Consider the following 18,831-nt stretch of genomic DNA (forward strand, 5'->3'; position numbering starts at 1 on the left):
CTTCAAAAGACTTTGGACTCGGTACAATCTAGCTGTGTCTGGGATTGGTATTCTTTTATGTGCTGCCCTTTTCCTGCAGCACGGTGGAGAGAATAGTATTTGTTTATCGAATTCCCCATCACCAAAGATCAGTGGGAGGTCGTGGTCAGATGGCATGGCTGCTATGATAAATTTATTTGTCTATACTTTTGGCAATAACATTGACAAGATGCTCAAAACCAACCAAGAGGCATGTTTGAATCAGACTTCACCTAGCAATATGACTAAGTTCAGTCTGCCATCTTACTGTCCTTAGCTGATGAGATGATTTATGAAGTCGCAGATGAAGAAAATGTCTCTATGGTTGACGCTTGAGAGTCTGTACAAGACAAACTCCTTAACGAACAAATTACTATTGAAGCAACGGTTATTCTCTTTACGAATGAAGAAGGTAATGTTCTTGAAGGACCATTTTGACGTGTTACTCCAAGTTGCCGCAAACCTTATGGAAACACTCTCGATAGCCAATAGTAGGTAAAACATCACTCGCATATGGTGATTTTAAAATGGTCTTAAAATATAGTTTTCATCCAAAAATGAGAGTTTATGTTGTTAAAACATGTACGGATATGCATTTGGTCCGAATTCAAATTTAGTTTAAAGCATAGCATGGGAAGTGTCGTAAGGCTACGGGGGAAGCCGTAGCATTCACTAGCGGTCAGATAGTGATAGAGTGTCATGAGACTGCGGGTGTAGCCGTAGCATTCACTAGGTTGGTAGATGGCATTAGCGTGCTGTTAGAACGCGGAAGGAATAGTAGTACCCACCAGTTCGGGTGCAGCAGTGAGGATAGGGAAATCCACAGATTGGATTTCGAAAATTTCCCAGATGGATTAGATCTGGTTGAACCAGTGATAAGACTGTAAGAGCGCTACTACAGATATGAGATCAAGGAAGCAGTGGACTGCTTAAGGTTATTGGGAATATTAGGCTACCAGTGGTCAGGTAGCAATCACTTTTAGTCTTGGATTTGATGATGACGGGATTCGACGCGTGGACCCGATCGGGTAGAACAGAAAGTTGCAGAGTTGCAGTAGCATGATAACTACTGGAAACTAGTTCAAGGGAAGTATTTCGTTCAGAAGTCGTGTGAGGCAACTAAGTGGGGAGTCCTTTGGCCCCGCAGCCAAGCCGGAAACCGGCATTTCAGATGATTGGTGAATGAATCGAGACCAGGCAAGTCTCGATAGATTTTGGGAAGCAGCTATGTAGCAGCGTACAACTTCAGGAAGTTCAGTGTTCGAGCAGTTTCAGAATTTAGGCAGTATTAGTATTTGTGTTTTGGGTTGCAAGTACGGACGGAATAGCTGGTTGATCTGGGAAGTGAAAAGTCACTCACAGCGGGATCAGCTGAGCCTTGGCCAAGTATAAGAGATCTGCAGGGATGATTGGGTCTGTGATTTCCGTTTTCTAGTGGGTGCCTCAGGTTATCAGTAGTTGACTAGTCAGTTGAGGGATAAACAGACGAGATTCATCGATGATGATTCAGTATGAGTGGTCTGTCAGGGAATCAGACCATCTCGAGATAGTAGATTCAGACGAAGTAGATGTGATCCTGTTGCGAGGAATTCGTTCATATGAGGATAATATGGCCTTGGGAAGATTGGTCACAGCTACCCTGGGAAGGATAGGGTGTGCCCAAGACGGTGATCATGTTACTGGTAGTGGTTTGGCATACAAGAAATAGTAAGGAGTGATTTCGAGGACAAAATATAATTTAAGTGGGGGAGAGTTGCAATACCCTGTTTATTTAATAAAATAAATAAACGAATGATATAAATAATAATGGTCGTAAAACCCCGAGATGTATTTTATATTATTTTAATTTAGTGTTTAAGTGATAGTAAGTTGATATGAGTGGTTGTTATTGGGACTCGAATGTATTAAAATCTGGAAATGGGGGTTAAAATGTAATTTCTGGACCAATTATGAATAGAATTCTGATGCTAGGGGCTGTTTTGTAAATCTCGTATATAATTGTAAAGATTTATGGAGTCAGGGGTTAAAAAGGTAAATTTTGGATCTGTTTTGAAAGAAAAGGGGGAAGGAGGGACTGTTTGTGTACACATGGAAGGAAGTTTGAATGGGGTGGTATATATACCCGTTACATGCTAGAACCCTAACCCTAACAGAGGGATGCAGCCGCCACTCGGTTATCATCCGCCACCACCCCGATTTCCTCTCTTGTTCTCCGACCAGCTGAAGCCCCGAAGAACCGCCACCTACTGCCTTGCCGATGAAACGCTGCCACAACAGCTTTGCCGCCGGGAATTTCGTGTGCACGGAGAATCACCGAGACAGAGCAAGCAACTGTGTTCGTCTCAGTGCAAGTCGTGAGCGAAAAAGGATCTCTCGGTTAGGACCATCGGGTCTTCTTCTTCGCCCTTTCTATGGCCTGGTATCGTGTACGTCGACGGGAACCGGGGGTGGGTTGTGGTCGTCGTTTCTGGGTTCCGACCATCGTTTGCCACCCATGGTGGATGAGTTGGGAAAGTTTCAGTCTCCGGATCGTGTTTGCGTGTGGATGTTCGGCTGAGAATCAAGAAAACCGCCGCCACCACCTCACAGTGGTGGCTGTCACCGCAATCCGTCGCTGATGTCGCTAGCATTGCTCCTGCCGCCGCCAAACGCCACCAAGAGAGTGGAGGTGCTCTTGTTCCGGGCAAGACATATGCGTGGGTGTGCTTTTAGTGGAAGTGTGTGTGTTGGGTGTGATTTGTATATCCGGAAAAGCAAGAAAAGGGACACCGTGGTGGTGGCTGCCACCTTCTACCACCACCGGCCACCATAGGGTGGCTGTGTGTGTTTATGTTGTTTAGTGTATGTGTTTATTTTGAGTTTCAGCATTGTAAAGTGTAAATTACAATTGAATAATGGAAAGAAATTCGAAACCACCACCGTGAGGTGGTGGCTGCCGCCTCCTGCCGCCACTGGCCGCCGTGTCGGGTGGCGGTGTGCTTTGATGGTGTTTTGACTCGTTGGGATGTTTGGTCAAGGGGCTAAGAAACCCTAAGGGGCCCAATGAAGATTAATGGACCTAAAAGCCCAAATAGATGACTAATGAGTCTAATGAACCTTAATTGACCAAAAGACATATTAATTGGGCCTATTGGGCTAAGATGGGGTTGGAAACCCTAATTAGGGTTTAGAAAACCCTAATATTGGATTTATGGGCTTGGACTTATTGGGACCCACTTTTGGGCCTTTGGAATGGAATTGTGTGATTAAGCCCAATCACACCATATGACTTATTTAGAAGAATGATGGACTTAATGGATTAAGTCCTTAATGGATTAAGTCTTTAATGGGTTAAATGAGAAACACTTAACCCTAATCGTCATTTTATGTGAAACCCTAATTTCACTTGGGTTTATTGTTGGGCCTTTCTATTGGGCCTTGACGATTGGGTTATTAGTGGGCCATCTAAGTCAAGCAATTGGACTAGAATAATTTAATGGGCCTAGGGTAAGGCCCATGTAAGGGGTTTGGGCCCAATTTGGAAAATTGGGCCATAGATGGGTCACAGTTTGGGCCTTAGTGATTATATGATGTTGCACCTTAGAATAAGACCATGTATAGGCTTGGGCCCAATTTGGAAAATTGGGCCATATGTTGGGCTTTGATTCCTAATTGACTTTGGGCCTATAGATTAGGCCTTAGGCTTAAATAAAGCCAAGCCTGGGGTAATGTAGTAATTATCCAAAGTATGTACTTATGGTTATGTAGTGAGACCCAATTATTAATTGGGAGATGTTTTGATATTGACAGATCAAGAATATGTCATCCAGCAGCTGGGGTTGAGTCTGCAGGACTTCAGCAGTGTGGGATGGAGTCTGCGGGACTTCAGCAGTGCCAGGTGAGTTTTCTCACTATATTTTACCATGAATGGTAACTAGGTGTGACCGGAAGGTCTTATGTGTATGAATGAGTTATGAGACTTTATGTGATATGTGACCGGAAGGTCTTATATATTTGTATGAGCTATGTGACTTGTATGATATGTGACCGGAAGGTCTTATATATTTGTATGAGCTATGTGACTTATGTGATATGTGACCGGAAGGTCTTATATATTTTTATGTGCTATGACGAGTATGTGATATATGTTTCTATGTTTCTATGTTTCTATGTATATGTTATGTATGTTATGAGGTGCTTGGTATGGACCGGAAGGTCAACAGGGTATGGACCGAAAGGTCAGCAGTGTATGGACCGGAAGGTCAACATCGTATGGACCGGAAGGTCGACAGGGTAGGATCGGAAGGTCTACTCGGATTGTGGGACCGGAAGGCCCCTGAGACACATTGACCGGAAGGTCTCGTAGAGCTATAGCCTCGAGTGGCTTATGTGATGTATGTGGTATTTTAGGGAACTCACTAAGCATGCGTGCTTACTGTGTTATGTGTTATGTGTTTCAGGTACATTGTTTCAAAGGAAAGGAGTCGGCTTGGTCGCAGCGCATCACACTATGTTTTCCGCATACTGGATCCTTGGGGTTACACTCTGATATGGTTTTATGATACTCTGTTTGATTACTGACACTTTGGTTTGACACGAGATATTATTATGAATGTTTTTATACTGATGGTTTTATGTAATAACTTATTTAAAAATGAAATTTTTGGCCTTGAATTTTGGGATGTTACAACATCTATATCATCTTCTAAATAACCAAGCATCCTTCTTCATATCTAACACGTCAAAATATAGCATAAGGCGTGAGAATGTCTCGTGAGAATACCTGAGTGCAACTCTTCAATAGTAAAGGATGATGACAGTCATCTATACTTGGAGTTGAACCTCCAAACTAGTTTAAATCAATAAAACAACCCAATACCCTTAAAGCGGGTTCAAGTAATATCATTGACTTTTGAAAACATATCAACATATTAGTTTCACAACATTAGTAGAAATGCAATGCCTATGATCCTAAACCCAATTTCCATGTCCATCTGACAATATACTACAAGGTTTGTACGTCCACATAACATCGTATCGGTTATACAACCCTCCCTACATAACATGGTATCATTAATACATGGCTTCATGGCTAGTACACAACCCACCATGTACAACCTTACCAACATAATAACATACTAGTTGACTTGTGAACCATTGCACATGCCCACTCAAAGGGTATCTAACCACTTTACGCATTGTGGTGATTAATATCCATAAATAAAACCACTCACAACGCATAATAATAGATTTTGGTACCTTGGAGTCACCTAGGGAAGGGCTTTTTAACCGAAAAACCAATCCGGAACTGAACGCGAACCGGTTGGAACTGGTTAGTAGTATTTGGTCGGTTCTCGGCTCTTAGTTTACGACTTATTCCACTTATGTTTTTTCGGTTTTAGTTCTGGTCCGGTTCCGTTTCGAACACTTTCTTAAATAGCACATTTCTTAGTACGTGTAGCACCCGATTCCTGCTACGTATTTAATTTCAAGAAATATTGCAATTTACTCTGGGACTCGGCGAGTTGGTGGCCCAACTCGTCGAGTAGACTCGACTTATGATCGGGGTTTAAGTGACCTACTCGATGAGTCGGAAGACCGACTCGACGAGTAGGAGCTGTCTGGAAAAAACCCTAATATTTAGGGTTTGCACCCTATTTAAACACTTTATCTCGTCCCAACCCAGCCTCCATCACCCTCCCAACTCAGAGAAACCCTAGATTGAAACCCTAAACCACTTTTGAGTGATTGTGAGCTCTTTTGTGCCTTTTGTGTGTGTTTGAAGTTGAAGGAGAAGAAGGGAGCTTAGGAGATCAAGAGGAAGCTAGTAGATCCCAAGGTTTTGCTTCATTCTCAGTCCATTCAAGGTAAAAAACTTGAACCTTGACCATCTATTTGCTAGATCTTGTTTTGGGGCTATTTCTCTACCTTTTCTAAGCTTTTGAGAGGCTATGCTCAGATTTGCTTGTATGTGCGGGTTTGTGCTTCAGATCTAGAACCATTGAGGGTTCCCATGGCATAAAGGTGCCAACTTTATGGCCATGGGAGACCCATGCATCATATAAACCCCCTTTTATATCCTTTTGAGCCAAAAACCCCCATGCATGGATGAATTAAGTCCCACTGAAATCGACTGTATAGTTTTGGACAAGAGGGACTCGGCGAGTCACTTGGGTGATTCGACGAGTCGGGACGTTTTTCCCCCAAAATGTCTTCTGGAAATGGTTTTGGTTGAATGGAAGGAACACTCAGCCAGTTAGGGGTTCGCCTTGGACCTGGAAATCATGGGACTCGACGAGTGTATGAACAGACTCGGTGAGTCCAAGGAAATCTCCCAACTTATGAAGACGGACTCGGCGAGTTCAAGAGGAACTCGGCGAGTCATAGACTGAACATCTTCTTATGGATGAAGATGAACTCGGCGAGTTCAAGAACAAACTCGGCGAGTTGGTTGAAGATTGCCCGATGTGTTGTTGAAGGGGAACTCGTCGAGCTCTTGCTAGACTCGACGGGTAAGGTCGGGATTATGGCATTGTGTGGTCATGACGACTCAACGAGTTGGCGGGCCAACTCGGCGAGTCGAGTCAACCAGATGTTGACTTTGACCAAAGTTGAATTTGACAGTGGATTTGACTTGGACATTGATTAGGATTGGGTTGACCCTTGTAAGGGTTACGAGTATGAGTATGAGTTGATAACTTGGAAGAGTTGTCGTGTAGGGATTGAGGAGTCGGGGAGAGTCGATTCCACATCGAGATCAGTACAGATACTATACGACATTGAGGTGAGTTACCTTCCAGTAGAAGTGGGTCTACGGCCACAATGTCGGCCCACTAGTAGGAGTTGTTTGTTAGATGATTGTATTCATGATATTCATCTAGGTTTGCTACTACCTGATGCGAGGATGTGCTAGCAAGATATGTTATATGTGATAGAGGTAGTAGCAGGGGATTAGTCCCCCAGTTCGGTTGTTAGGACCGAAGGGTAGGTCGGGCACCCCAGATATGCCTAACAATATGTTTATGTGATATGATATTACGTGGTAGTAGTAGGAGGTGAAACAGTCCTTGCATTTCGGTTGTCAGGACCGAAGGGTAGGTCAGCACCCCAGAACGGTTTGACATGGGTTGGTCAGTGTGACAACCGTCAAAATTCGAGTCGGTTCTAGATTTGAATAAACTTAGTTGCACGTATAGGCACGACACATACTAGACTTAGTAACTAGAAGTTAAGATATAACCTATTAGAAACTTGGAAACAATTAGAAACAATGGATAATGTGCTTAGATTTCACATTGATATGTGAATTCTACTACTACTTAACTGTAGTGACTATCTATATTTGGGTCACTCTTTGACTCGAACACCTTTTCATGAATCATATACACACGTCATGCACTTGACCTAGTAGTAGAAATTAGGTCAAAGTCTCATAGAAACTTAAGTCAAAGTCAAAGACTAGGACTAGTATACTTGATTCCTCAATTTCGCTTGAATCTCGGAATCACTACATAGAGTGCCAATAAACCGGTAAAAATAAATTAGAAGCATTATTTCTAACTTGAATAAGAGTTAGAAAACCCAAAAATAATTTGAAGTCTCAAAATTTTAATTAATTTTGATATCCAAAGACTTACATACTCTCAAAAACCCTAAATGCCCTAAAAACTCACATTTATAAACTTTAACCTTAAAAATTCTATAAAAATAATTATGAAGCTTCTAATATTATCTTATAATAATTAAAATTATGAAAATGCATTTAAGGAAAATAAAATTTAACTCATTAACATTTACCCTTAATTTATAAATCAAAAATCAACACTTTTATGCATAAAAACTAAGTTAAGGTGCATATTTTATGAAAGGTTTGATATTTTTATAAAATATTTGAATTTTATAAAAATGGAAGAGGGGGAAACCCTATCTTATTCCCCTAAAATCGGACACCCTCTCTCCTCCTTCAAAATTCACCTTTCCAACACACTAAATGACTTCTTCTCTCTCACACTCCATCTTCTCTCTCACTCTACCTCTCATTCTCTCTCACACTCTCCATCACCACCACTCCATTTCTCTCTTCATCTCTCTACACTCACGAAAATTTCCAGAAAACAAACCCAATAACACTCCTCAAACTCAAAATCTTCATCATATTGTAGTGTTCTTGAAGGTAAAATCGATTTCCCTTCATTTTCCTTCAAAGTTTTGTTATTTTTCACACACTTTCTTTTTCTTCTACTCCATTCTATTGTAAAATCATGAACGCTTGCACCTACTCACGGTTTTGATGATGATGGTGGTAGGATTTCATCCAAAAACAACATGCATGTTGTAAATGGTGAAATCCAAGGACCTAAACCTAAGTCAAGATCATGAAAATGCACTTTTCTACAAGTTTTGGTGTAAAATCACCACATGCACTCTAAGTTTTCTTTCAAAAACGATTTTTGAACATTTGAAACTCATGAATGGTCTTCAAACAAACATGCATGTGATCATCTTCAAGCTTAGATGCTAGATCATCAAAGTATGTTGTTAAATGCTTTCAAAGATGTTCATGAAGGATTTATTTCCAAATAAATATCTAAAACTCCTTTTCTGACCAAATCCGATTTTTCCCAGATTCTCATCAACAAAATAAGATGCTCTGTAAATTTCCAGAAGATAATTCATTTATCTCGAATTACTATAATTAATGCAAGAAAATAGGGCAATAAATCATATAAAGTACTTTCTGGGGTCTATAAATCCTAGTTAAATTCGTGGATGACCCCTATGACAAATAATGATCCCTCATTAAGTTTCATCGACTTTTGCTACTGTTTAATATGGTTTTGAATTTTCTTTTTGTTTGGCTTCAATAAATCATAAAAGCACTTTAGAAAATCTTAAAATGATATATAACAATTTTCGCAGTTACTACCAGAGATATAAGACTCAGAAAAATATTTTCAGAATTTTTCATAATGCATTCCTATTTTTCCCCGATTTTTGTATTTATAATGGCCTAAAAATAAAAAAAATAGTTCTGCTCACCCAAAATTCATGAAAATTTACCAGAACACTTTGTAGTACATTAGAAGGCTACATAAAAATTTTGATGATTTTTCTCTTCTGTATACTATTTTTCTCCTATTTTCTAAGATTAAATACACTTAAATACACAAAATCGGATTTCAGTATATAAAAACCACATTTGGTATTTTTCCCAGATTATTTACTCTGTAAATGGAGTGTACAAAAATTTTGGTAATTTACTTTAACTGTTTAATAATTATTCTCCAATTAATGATTATTTAAGAGGATAAAACAAAGAAAAAAAGAAAGACTAATTGAAAAATATATTTTATATTTTTCACAGCTTCTACATGTATAATAAAAGTGTTACAAAAATTTTGGGCAATTTTGGAAACTGTTTTCTATTTATTTCAATTTTTATTAGAATAAATGCTCAAAAATCATAAAATTGGGTTAAACGGTTTAGAAATCAATTTTTATATTTTTTCCAACTTAAGAATGTTTAATAACAATATCACAAAAAGTTTGGGTAATTTTGGAAACTGTTTTCTATTTATCCCCATTTTTATTAGAATAAATGCATAAAAATCATAAAATTGGGTTAAACAGTTTAGAAACCCCTTTTTATATTTTTCCCAGCTTAAGTATGTGTAATGACATTGTTATAAAAAGTTTGGGGTATTTTCATAACTGATTTCTATTTTTCATGAATTTGTATCTATTTAGAGAATTAAATATGTGAAAAATGGTTATACATATTCATAATCCATGACAATTTATCTAGAAGTCTTTTAGTACATTTAGAACCAAAATCTGAAGTTTGGTAATTTTTATTAACTGTTTAGTATTTTTCATGATTTTATGGTTATTCAAGAAACTAAAATCGTGAAAAATAGTCAGACAAATAAAAAATTCAAGAAAATTTATCTTAAGGTCTTTGACTTCAATTAAAACTTAAATGCAAAGTTTGGGAAAGTTTAGAACTAAATTGATTTAGTTTTGAATATTTAATCATTGGAACACCTCTAAAATGTTAAATATTAACATTTCAATAATGGAAATTTTCCACTCAAATTGTTATATAACAATTGATTCTTTGAAACTTAATTTCCACAGAAAAATGTTTGTAACTTATCAATATTAAATTTTGACACATTATTGGCATAATTCTATTGTAGTAGTAAGTATACTAGTGTTAGATTTCGATTAGAGACTCACTAGCGAATACCATTATTGTAGGAATCGGTAGTGGTACACGTGGAACGTAGTTCAAGGCACCATTTGCATCATCTAAATGCATTGTGAGTATTCACGCACTCCCCTATTTTCGGTTTTTATGTTTTGGGGTGGAAAAGCATGTCCCGAAAAACTATTATTTGAATGTTGTATTTAAATTGATTTGTATCAAACATGATTGCTATTTTATTGCTATGTCTCTCTATGTATGTCTATGCAACACGGAACATGAGAACTTATCGTACTAAGGCCCTTCCCTTATCTCTAACCATTAACTCTTTGAGCCAATGATCATTATGGATAGCGCTATTAGGAATTGACAACTCCTCACTCGCCCTATTGCTGGAGTGCATGATACCATATTCATCTATGGAACGATAAGCATAGATCTTGATAGGGCTTCAGTCATAGGTTTGGTTGAGACTCATTGTATCCTCATACACATACAAACTCCTTTCTCGTTATAGCAATAAACTTGTTATTAATTATAGCAATGAACTTTGTTTCTCATTACAACAACGAACTTTTATTACTGAAAACTTATATACATGTTTTAGCAATGAAATTGTTTGCTCCTTGTAGCAACGAAATTGATTGCTCATTTTAGCAATGAAACTTGTTTACTCGTTTCAGTAACGAACTTTATCTTCCATGAGAATATGAATGTTGCATCTTATTTGGGCAACATACCTTATCTCTCATGATGACAAAGAACTTTGTTTTTACAAACTTATTTACTCATTTTAACAATATACTTTTATTATTGGAAACTTTTATCAAAACTTTGATTTCAATTCATGGAACTAGTATTATTTTGTTTATCTGTGAGTACTCACCAACTATTTTTATAGTTGACGCTCGTTTTACATGCTTTTTCAGGAATCATCGAGTAAGTGGCACTTAGGGACACTTCACTTTTAGGAGCATTCGCATGTGTTGTATTTCAATTTACATTGTAATTTCTTTTAAAAGTTGTTCAAACCCATTGTAAAATTGTAATGATTTTTAATATTATGGTTGGTGTTGTCTTTCAACTTTTGCTATGAAACCCTTTATACTGCCATGCCTCGTGTTTCCGCTTTAGCGGGGTGTGACAGAAAATGGTATCAGAGCCGAAGGTTATAGAGAATACCGGTTTTCCTTTGGAGAACCACAACTATAGCCAAAAATTTTCTAAGCGTTTTTAAAATACTGAACATACTACTGGTATAACTAATTCGAGTACGTATTATCAGACTTTAATTAAGTATAGCCTGGCCAACTATGCTTAGTTAAGGAAACTTAATGTGAGGCTTGAAACGGTTATAGTAGAATTATGTTCAAAACGATTTTCAACTTAAACTTTTGAAAAACAAAATTTTTCGGTGTGCGTACGGGCAATTGCATATTATAGGCATTCATCTAGATACACTTAGAAACTAAGTGCACTTTTATAACAATGCCTTTATTTAGAAATATTCTTGTCCCTTATCAAGTGCTAGGTTAACCACTTAGGTTATATCACTAGCCACTCTGGGAGCAATGCACTTAGTACTAAGAATGGGTATTCCTCGGTAGCTATTGAATTTAGATGTAAGATTAGTAGCTAGATATACACTAGTAATTATCTTAAGTCGAAACATATACCAATTATTCCTCAATACCTCTTCATCGTCTTCAAGAGTTACAACAATGAAAAAGTGTTTCGATATCCACACGAATGATAATTGGAGCATCGCGTAAGGAGGTAGATGAGTCGCCACTAAGTAATCACTTGTATACCATTGGTGGGCATTCCGGATTCGACTCACGAGGAGACACGAAAGTTTAACCCATACGTGAGACCTTATTACTACGCTACGATTTAGCTCTACGTTGTTTCCACCTTGAGCTTAAAACTTAACATAGGATGTCCCTTTGACCTCTATAAAAGGTCGTAAACTACATTGACACCATAAAACGTTTTTCAAACAATTTTTCTTGTCCTTTATCTTTGGGAAAAAGACATTGGTACTCGTCTTATACTCGCCTTGTACTCGCCTTAGTATTTAGGTACGATCAGCTACACTAACATACTTATTCCTTACTTCTTAACCTTCCATCGAAAAATTATTTCGCTTCATCGGTTTTATTTATCATCAATAAAATATTTCATAACCACTTCAATCAACTTAGTAGACATTTCTTAACAATGTAAGCCATATTCTCGCTAAAAATCTTCTGACAACTTGCTTTAACTTAACACTTTTCTTCAAAACTCAATTTAACCATTATTGGTTTTAACCTTGCTATTTCAATTTTATTTCAAATCCATTTCAATGGATAGATGTGTTTTTAAGGGCATATAAACCATTTTAAACCTTGCTTACCATTTTGACACGTTTTCGAAAAACTTAGAAACATTTTCTTTTATAAAAGTGTTTAAACTCTATGCTATAAAACTTAAATATATAACATTGAAGTCCTATTATATGTAAAAGCATCCTCGGATTTTCCAAACCACTTTTGCTTTGACACATTTAACCGCTTTCTCATTTAGACATTGTAATTTACTTTAATGTGTTTTCTCGAAAACACAACATGATATTTATGCAAATGTCTACTTCAAACATGTTTATAAGACATATCTAACGCTTGTAATTCAAAACATACCTTATTTGTGTACTTTGCTTCAATATAGTTTTATAATCTATAAAGATTCTAAAATATAAAGCATTGCAAAACTTAGTGTTTACTTTTAAAGTTCCAGTGGCGCACTTTCGACAATGCACAATTATTCATCTAAATATGTTAAGTCTTTACCTTATCCGTTTTTAAGCATTGTTCGACTCCGGTCAAAAAGGTCAAAACTGTCAGATTTTCAATTACAAGTTTTAGTGTTTCTTCTTTTTCACAAATGGAGTTTAACTTAATAGATAACTCGTGAATTTTTAGCAAACCTTAGAAAACACTTTAAAACTTCTTCATTTCTATTTAATCATCAATATACATCACATATTGAAGTTTGAAATATATCTCAACCTGGTTTTAAATCTACCTATATGTATTGTTCTTATAATTTCAACAATAACAATCATTGCCGCCGCTACCTTCCTTTTTCTTTCCCCCGAACTTGATTTCTCGCTCTCTTTTTGATTTTAGATCTCGCACGCCCATAATAGTAACATAATACATTGTCTAACTTTGTTTCTGTCTATTTTGCTTCTCGTGGTATCATGTTCGTATGCATAAAGACTAGAAGTCTACCCTTTCGTTTTGAGCGATTAATACGTATATAGTCGTAAGGCATACTTTTGATTTAGTCAGCTCTGATATATTCAATTACACCTTTTATCATATACATCTTGTTTTTATTTTGAAATCTCTATAAACAAGTGATCCTTATTTACATTGCTCTTTCGTCCTAGATTCGGAAACTTGATTTAAAATGTAATTTTCATTGTATTTTTCTTACAATTAATACACAAGAAGAATACCATTGTTCTTATCATTTTTCTAAATCCATAAAATATATGTGAAGGATATGTTTCCTTATGTTTCTTTTTTTTAAATACATCAAAAAGTTTTGAATTTCACGATTATCTATTCTCTAAATGATTGTTTTTGTAGAAACACTAAATTAAGAATCCACTATTTTCAATGATCGATATTTTTACACATTTCTTAAAATAGCATTCTACTTTGTAATTTTCAGTGAGTTCCTAAACTCTCAACTTTGTTTTTATAAATATTCTGACTCATAAGCTTGAATTTGTCCTGACTTAGAGAATTAGACAATTTTTCAAAAGAGTAATCAAAATATTTTCGTATAAATTCCCTTATTGATAACTTAAACCTGTAACCTTAATTAATCTTTATATTATTTTACTACTTCGTTTGATCGCCACACATGTATTTTCGTTATCTTGGAATTATTACATATTTTGATAATAGTGAGATTAATTATCATTTCTAAACACACATTTTAATAACAGTGAGATTTTTTTTATTCACTTCTAAACACTTAAAATGCTATCTACACAATGTAATTTAAAATATCATAAACTTTCATCGCTTCCATTTGCAACAATGACTCTCTAAATATATTTATTCTTCGAATAAGGTTTTATTATTGTAAGAGTAACTGTAGTAGTAATTATAGCCTCGGAGATCCTCAATAATTTCGTAATTTATTTTGTAGACGACACTTAAATAGCCTTCACATTTGAGATGTACCAAAACTTCGTTGCCTACCCTTAGTACGTATATTTAGGAACTTACCCTCGATCGCTTCTCTTTTATTTGTGCTACCCCTTCTTATTTTGGAATATATCTTTTCCAGATTTAGTAGCCAACCCGGAAGTGAACAAATTGTTCATAATCTCTTCTTTATTAGGCGGCGAATTTACACTTAGTGCTAATTTAGAATGCAACTTAAGGATCAATGCGGATTTAACGCTCAGTGTAGTTCGTGCTTCTGCATAACTTGTACCGCTCTCTTAATTCAGATAATATATAACTAGATGATCTTTTTTCGACTACGTCGCCGTGGTTGGATCATGATTCCATGAATCAAATTTTCCATAATCTAGAAGAAAGAACTCGAATTAAGGAAACATTAATTTGACTATAGCTAATTCATTGGGTTCTCCTTTGAGGAAATAACCCAAAATAATCAAAGAACACTTCAAGACACCACCTCTCCAGCTATATAATTGTATTCGACTGAGTTCTAATAGAATACGTCACGAATTGAATTTCGGGGCGAAATTCTTTCAACCGGGGGAGAATGTGACAACCGTCAAAATTCGAGTCGGTTCTAGATTTGAATAAACTTAGTTGCACGTATAGGCACGACACATACTAGACTTAGTAACTAGAAGTTAAGATATAACCTATTAGAAACTTGGAAACAATTAGAAACAATGGATAATGTGCTTAGATTTCACATTGATATGTGAATTCTACTACTACTTAACTGTAGTGACTATCTATATTTGGGTCACTCTTTGACTCGAACACCTTTTCATGAATCATATACACACGTCATGAACTTGACCTAGTAGTAGAAATTAGGTCAAAGTCTCATAGAAACTTAAGTCAAAGTCAAAGACTAGGACTAGTATACTTGATTCCTCAATTTCGGTTGAATCTCGGAATCACTACATAGAGTGCCAATAAACCGGTAAAAATAAATTAGAAGCATTATTTCTAACTTGAATAAGAGTTAGAAAACCCAAAAATAATTTGAAGTCTCAAAATTTTAATTAATTTTGATATCCAAAGACTTACATACTCTCAAAAACCCTAAATGCCCTAAAAACTCACATTTATAAACTTTAACCTTAAAAATTCTATAAAAATAATTATGAAGCTTCTAATATTATCTTATAATAATTAAAATTATGAAAATGCATTTAAGGAAAATAAAATTTAACTCATTAACATTTACCCTTAATTTATAAATCAAAAATCAACACTTTTATGCATAAAAACTAAGTTAAGGTGCACATTTTATGAAAGGTTTGATATTTTTATAAAATATTTGAATTTTATAAAAATGGAAGAGGGGGAAACCCTATCTTATTCCCCTAAAATCGGACACCCTCTCTCCTCCTTCAAAATTCACCTTTCCAACACACTAAATGACTTCTTCTCTCTCACACTCCATCTTCTCTCTCACTCTACCTCTCATTCTCTTTCACACTCTTCATCACCACCACTCCATTTCTCTCTTCATCTCTCTACACTCACGAAAATTTCCAGAAAACAAACCCAATAACACTCCTCAAACTCAAAATCTTCATCATATTGTAGTGTTCTTGAAGGTAAAATCGATTTCCCTTCATTTTCCTTCAAAGTTTTGTTATTTTTCACACACTTTCTTTTTCTTCTACTCCATTCTATTGTAAAATCATGAACACTTGCACCTACTCACGGTTTTGATGATGATGGTGGTAGGATTTCATCCAAAAACAACATGCATGTTGTAAATGGTGAAATCCAAGGACCTAAACCTAAGTCAAGATCATGAAAATGCACTTTTCTACAAGTTTTGGTGTAAAATCACCACATGCACTCTAAGTTTTCTTTCAAAAACGATTTTTGAACATTTGAAACTCATGAATGGTCTTCAAACAAACATGCATGTGATCATCTTCAAGCTTAGATGCTAGATCATCAAAGTATGTTGTTAAATGCTTTCAAAGATGTTCATGAAGGATTTATTTCCAAATAAATATCTAAAACTCCTTTTCTGACCAAATCTGATTTTTCCCAGATTCTCATCAACAAAATAAGATGCTCTGTAAATTTCCAGAAGATAATTCATTTATCTCGAATTACTATAATTAATGCAAGAAAATAGGGCAATAAATCATATAAAGTACTTTCTGGGGTCTATAAATCCTAGTTAAATTCGTGGATGACCCCTATGACAAATAATGATCCCTCATTAAGTTTCATCGATTTTTGCTACTGTTTAATATGGTTTTGAATTTTCTTTTTGTTTGGCTCCAATAAATCATAAAAGCACTTTAGAAAATCTTAAAATGATATATAACAATTTTCGCAGTTACTACCAGAGATATAAGACTCAGAAAAATATTTTCAGAAGTTTTCATAATGCATTCCTATTTTTCCCCGATTTTTGTATTTATAATGGCCTAAAAATAAAAAAAATAGTTCTGCTCACCCAAAATTCATGAAAATTTACCAGAACACTTTATAGTACATTAGGAGGCTACATAAAAATTTGATGATTTTTCTCTTCTGTATACTATTTTTCTCCTATTTTCTAAGATTAAATACACTTAAATACACAAAATCGGATTTCAGTATATAAAAACCACATTTGGTATTTTTCCCAGATTATTTACTCTGTAAATGGAGTGTACAAAAATTTTGGTAATTTACTTTAACTGTTTAATAATTATTCTCCAATTAATGATTATTTAAGAGGATAAAACAAAGAAAAAAAGAAAGACTAATTGAAAAATATATTTTATATTTTTCACAGCTTCTACATATATAATAAAAGTGTTACAAAAATTTTGGGCAATTTTGGAAACTGTTTTCTATTTATTTCAATTTTTATTAGAATAAATGCTCAAAAATCATAAAATTGGGTTAAACGGTTTAGAAATCAATTTTTATATTTTTTCCAACTTAAGAATGTTTAATAACAATATCACAAAAAGTTTGGGTAATTTTGGAAACTGTTTTCTATTTATCCCCATTTTTATTAGAATAAATGCATAAAAATCATAAAATTTGGTTAAACAGTTTAGAAACCCCTTTTTATATTTTTCCCAGCTTAAGTATGTGTAATGACATTGTTATAAAAAGTTTGGGGTATTTTCATAACTGATTTCTATTTTTCATGAATTTGTATCTATTTAGAGAATTAAATATGTGAAAAATGGTTATACATATTCATAATCCATGACAATTTATCTAGAAGTCTTTTAGTACATTTAGAACCAAAATCTGAAGTTTGGTAATTTTTATTAACTGTTTAGTATTTTTCATGATTTTATGGTTATTCAAGAAACTAAAATCGTGAAAAATAGTCAGACAAATAAAAAATTCAAGAAAATTTATCTTAAGGTCTTTGACTTCAATTAAAACTTAAATGCAAAGTTTGGGAAAGTTTAGAACTAAATTGATTTAGTTTTGAATATTTAATCATTGGAACACCTCTAAAATGTTAAATATTAACATTTCAATAATGGAAATTTTCCACTCAAATTGTTATATAACAATTGATTCTTTGAAACTTAATTTCCACAGAAAAATGTTTGTAACTTATCAATATTAAATTTTGACACATTATTGGCATAATTCTATTGTAGTAGTAAGTATACTAGTGTTAGATTTCGATTAGAGACTCACTAGCGAATACCATTATTGTAGGAATCGGTAGTGGTACACGTGGAACGTAGTTCAAGGCACCATTTGCATCATCTAAATGCATTGTGAGTATTCACGCACTCCCCTATTTTCGGTTTTTATGTTTTGGGGTGGAAAAGCATGTCCCGAAAAACTATTATTTGAATGTTGTATTTAAATTGATTTGTATCAAACATGATTGCTATTTTATTGCTATGTCTCTCTATGTATGTCTATGCAACACGGAACATGAGAACTTATCGTACTAAGGCCCTTCCCTTATCTCTAACCATTAACTCTTTGAGCCAATGATCATTATGGATAGCGCTATTAGGAATTGACAACTCCTCACTCGCCCTATTGCTGGAGTGCATGATACCATATTCATCTATGGAACGATAAGCATAGATCTTGATAGGGCTTCAGTCATAGGTTTGGTTGAGACTCATTGTATCCTCATACACATACAAACTCCTTTCTCGTTATAGCAATAAACTTGTTATTAATTATAGCAATGAACTTTGTTTCTCATTACAACAACGAACTTTTATTACTGAAAACTTATATACATGTTTTAGCAATGAAATTGTTTGCTCCTTGTAGCAACGAAATTGATTGCTCATTTTAGCAATGAAACTTGTTTACTCGTTTCAGTAACGAACTTTATCTTCCATGAGAATATGAATGTTGCATCTTATTTGGGCAACATACCTTATCTCTCATGATGAC

General features: G+C 35.2%; 1 long non-coding RNA gene across 1 annotated transcript; it reads left to right on the forward strand.

The window, feature by feature from the left end:
* The first annotated feature begins 2,180 nt into the window (after positions 1–2,180).
* On the forward strand, positions 2,181–4,620 carry LOC145138447 (uncharacterized). Its single transcript, XR_013721532.1, has 2 exons — positions 2,181–2,859; positions 3,808–4,620. It is a non-coding gene; the product is annotated as an uncharacterized LOC145138447 (long non-coding RNA).
* The last annotated feature ends 14,211 nt before the right edge of the window (positions 4,621–18,831 follow it).

Source organism: Lactuca virosa, chromosome 9 (genome assembly GCF_052849685.1).
Source record: "Lactuca virosa cultivar CGN04683 chromosome 9, Lactuca_virosa_CGN04683_v6, whole genome shotgun sequence".
NCBI classification, from domain to species: Eukaryota; Viridiplantae; Streptophyta; class Magnoliopsida; order Asterales; family Asteraceae; genus Lactuca; species Lactuca virosa.